The sequence below is a fragment of the Triticum aestivum genome, chromosome 7A (assembly GCF_018294505.1).
Source record: "Triticum aestivum cultivar Chinese Spring chromosome 7A, IWGSC CS RefSeq v2.1, whole genome shotgun sequence".
Taxonomy (NCBI): Eukaryota; Viridiplantae; Streptophyta; class Magnoliopsida; order Poales; family Poaceae; genus Triticum; species Triticum aestivum.
This window is the reverse complement of record NC_057812.1, coordinates 11436972-11441420: the sequence shown is the minus strand read 5'-3', so window position 1 is coordinate 11441420 and position 4449 is coordinate 11436972. Positions and strand designations below refer to the sequence as shown.

General features: G+C 38.5%; 1 long non-coding RNA gene across 1 annotated transcript in view; it reads right to left on the bottom strand.

Moving 5' to 3' along the window:
- Positions 1-1318: 1318 nt before the first annotated feature.
- Positions 1319-4449, bottom strand: part of LOC123154400 (uncharacterized) — a 4930-nt gene continuing 1799 nt past the window's right edge. The window contains exons 2-3 of the long non-coding RNA XR_006476833.1: positions 4159-4380; positions 1319-1379 (exon numbers count right to left, since the gene is read on the bottom strand). This is a non-coding gene — a long non-coding RNA (uncharacterized lncRNA). The remainder of the gene's footprint in view (positions 1380-4158; positions 4381-4449) is intronic.

Here is a 4449-nt window from a genome sequence, read left to right as displayed (position 1 = left end):
CAAGCAAATCACTATTTGAGATTAATTAAGTTCAGGACAATACGGACATGAGAGAGAACAAGTATACTAAGAGCATGAACTAGCTAAATCACTCCTGCTGCTCCCTCTCGGGTAGAATAGCATAGAACATGTATAGCTCTCCTGATTCATCATACTGGAGCATGCAGATGAATCTGTCTCCTAATCTTGGGTTGCGCTTATCCTTGCTGCCCCCTAGTACTTCTCTGCGATCGTTAACAATTTTGCTCCAATCTTTCACTATTAAGCATTCTTCGCTTTCAGAAATCCTGAATGCACTCATGTGCAATGTAGGAAATCTTGGTCGTAAGCTAACCATTGACATGCGACCTTTTGTCTCGATCCACTTAGGCACAACTGTCATCGGGAGTCCCTGTTGAAGAACATCGTATAGTAATTAATATACTTAGCAATGAAAGTTTAGCTTCAATTAAAAATAATGTATGCAAAAGATGCACTAAGGACAAATAGTAAAAATCTTATCATCTTTCGATTATAGATGTGACCGTAGTTCAATACGATCACTATTGGTCACACATTTTGAGTACTAACGTTTCTAAGTTCAGGAAGAAAATTTGTCTTGACAGTATGAAGATCCTCAAGCCATGAAACATAATGACTTATCTCCTCGCAGTTTAGTTGAGCCCCGGGGCAGTAGTAGGTCATGTCTACCAAGCGCCGGACATGTTTGCTTGAACCGAAATAAGCTGACAATACAAATTAGTTGTCAACTATTTTTGAATAAACTGTATCAAAGACATAAACATATGCATGCATGGTTGAGAAAAACTCACATAATGGTAGAACTGGAGGCGTTAATTTGCACATCGACCCAGATGTCTATATTACCTTCAATATCATCTTCCGGACGAATATCAAAGGTGATAACCATATCAGGCACAAATGCATAAGCCTTGCATAGTGCTTGCCAAGTTTTGCATTCAAAATGGGTGTATGTGTCTCCATTATATAATTTGACGTTGAAAGTATACCCATGCTCGGTCTTCAAGTAAACTCTCTTTACCTCCATATCAACTATAGCACTAAAACCTATCTTATCCAAGACAAAAATTCTTGCATGGCAGGGGATGCGCTAGTAGAATAGTGAAAATTTGAAATTATAAGTTGAAGCAAATGAACCATAAGTCATGCTTTAAAATTATAAGTTGAAGCAAATGAAGCATAAGTTTTGCATTCAAATAATAATTGCCATTGTGACTTACTGTATCCACTTCGAATGTCTCATCCAGCTTGATGCTGAAGCGCCTACCATCAACAAGGAAATTTCTGTCGCACAGGCCGCGCTGGTCTTCACAATGTTCGCACATAATGAAATCTTTTTCGTCGTCAGATGACATTTCCTATGTTCATATAGGTGAAACATTAAACACTTATTACTATCTAACATTAATTAATATCTAGCCAATTCAAATATATATTCATCTAACATTTGACATTAATATATATCTAACTATATTCATCTCTAACAATTGACATTACTATATATTTAACTTTTCTATCTAATTCATCTAACATTCGACATTAATCTAACATTTATATAAACTAAAAATATATAAAAATTAAATAAACAAAAAAACTCATTAACAAATAATATTTTAATTAGACCATCAAATCTCAAATACCTAAATTTTCTTATTAAAAATAAACTAGTTATATTAATTATTCAACTAGTTCAAATCTCATATACCTAAATAAACTAGTTCGACAATTTTTTTACTAAAAATAAACTAGTTATATTAATTATTCAACTAGTTCAAATCTCATATACCTAATTAATATCTAGCTATATTCATCTCTAACAATTGACATTAATATATATTTAACTTTTTTATCTAATTCATCTAACATTCGACATTAATCTAACATTCGGTCATCTAATTAACTTTTCTAAAAAACAGAAAACAGAAAATAAGTAAAAAAATGTGTGTGTGTGTATGTGTGTGTATGTGTGTGTATATATGTGTGTATGTGTGTATGTGTGTGTATGTGTGTGTGTATATACTGCAGTGCCGCCCCGTACGCCGCCGCCCCGTACGTACGAGCGGGGGCGCCGGCGTACGGGGCGGGGGCGGCGGCGTAAGTACGGGTGCGCGCGGCGCGGGTGCGAGAGAGAGACGTACGGGGCCGCAGCGACGATGACGGACGGCGGCGGCGTTTGGGGCGGCGGCGCGAGACGACGACGACGACGGGCGGCGGGGACAGTGATGACGACGACGGAAGACGGGCGGCGACGACGGGATCGAGCGGCGCGGCGCGATGTCTCGCGAGAGGTTGGAGACGAAGTGGGAAGATGTAACTGAAATTTTCGTAAGTGCTATATATATATAGGATGGGCCTTTAGTACCGGTTGGTGGCTCCAACCGGTACTAAAGGCCTATTTTCGCTAGGCCAAGCGGCGGGAAACGAAGGCCTTTAGTACCGGTTGGAGCCACAAACCGGTACTAAAGGCCTTGCGCTGCCATCCCGCGGTGCACAAAGTTTACTCCCACCTCGCCGGGTGAAGGGCAGCCGCACTGGTTTATAAACCCAGCCACGGCTGCCTCTTTGAACTCCTCTATACAGCAGGCTTGTGGGCCTAACTTCTGCGCGCTGCCCTGTGAGTCTGCTGGGCCTTTAGGGCCTGTAATTGCACGCCCGTGGCCTAGCAAGCCCACAGGGCAGCGCCCCAGTTTTTTTATAGTTTTTTCTTTCCTGCTTTATTTTCTTCTATTTATTTCTGCGTAGTTTTTGTATAGTTTTTTCTTTTCTGTTATATTTATTTTCTTCTATTTATTTGTGAGTAGACTTTCATCTAGTTTGCCAAAATTCAACATTTTCAGAGTTCATTTTGTAGCTTTATTTTTTCCTATTTATTTCTAAGTAGTTTTTTTTCTTTTTTGCTATATTTATTTTATTCTATTTATTTCTGAATAGTTTTTTATATAGTTTTTTTTCTTTTCTGCTATAGTTTTTTTCTTTTCTGCTATTTTTCTTTTCTGCTATTTTTCTTTTCTGCTTTTTATTTTCTATTCATTTATTTTTATATACCATGCCAAGTTGATGGTTAAAACTTGATGGTAAAAGTCTGGAGTTATAACCAAAGTTTAAAAAAATGAAATGCCGAAGTGCAACTAGTTTTTGCCATAACAGAAGAAGTCCGAAGTTGTAATAAGTTATTAAAAATAAAAAAGAGGTGCAATGCTCGTTAATTAGCTTCAAGCCTTTCGGAATAGTGTAAACTGCACTGCACATAGCTACGTGCAGTCTACCATATTCCTCAGTCCAGTTTGTAAACGAAGTGCATCCAGTTTTTGCCGTAATCCTCTCTACTTTTTTGAACATTATATGTGGGTGAAATGATGATATCATGCTAAGTTTTAACTTTTTCAGAGTTCATTTATAGTGCTTTTCAATTTCCAGGTCATTTAGTTCTCAAAACAAATCATTAAATGCATGAAAAATAGCAAATGAAGGCATAAACGGTTGAAAGTTGATGGCGCCGCTTTGAATGGTGCATACCGAACGCAAAAAATATAAGAGCATTTAGATCATGATCTTATATTCTTTACAGTCTGAATTGTCAATATGATCTTATACATCAAAAATACTTTGATCATCAATGATCTTTTTGTGTACAATCTGAATTGTCAATATGAGTCCTCAACGATTTATAAACCGATGAAGACTCATATTGCGGCCACAAATTCTACACATAGAGTTCAATGAAGACCAAGTGCTTGTGATAGTTTGAGAAGTAACATATTTAAGATGGTAAAAGGCTTCTTAGGGGAGCGAGGTGGGACTAAACAGCTTGCCATAACCTCATTAGTACCGGTTCGCGGTACGAACCGGCACTAAATGGTGATGGTGGAGCCATAGCCTGACCGCCGGCTGAAACAGCCTCTTTAGTACCGGTTCGTGGCATGAACTGGTACTAAAGGTTCGCTACGAACCGGTACTATTGATCGCCGCCACGAACCGGCACTAATGTACATATTAGTGCCGGCTCAAATTCAAACCGGCACTATTGTGCTTCACATTTGACCCTTTTTCTACTAGTGGATATAGTACCATGTCGAAACCACATATTGATATAGATACATTAAACGCAAAATTCTGTAAGTAAGACAAGGCCCTCACCGAAATACTGCACCCTCGCGATGGTCTCGAGCACGAAGAACTTGGCATAGTCGCGGTCACAGTACAATGCATCGAGTATCAGGATGACCGTATCCTATGGACATACCAAGATGTAAGATAACCACATGTTCAGCTGGACACCAAAGAACTTGAAAGTGGATCGTTGAATTAGCCAAAGTAGTAATGATATGGCAACACCGATTTTGATAATGACTATGCAGACTGAAATGACAGCAGCACAAAATATTAGTATTGCTATTGGATATCTCATAAGATATATAGCACGGTATT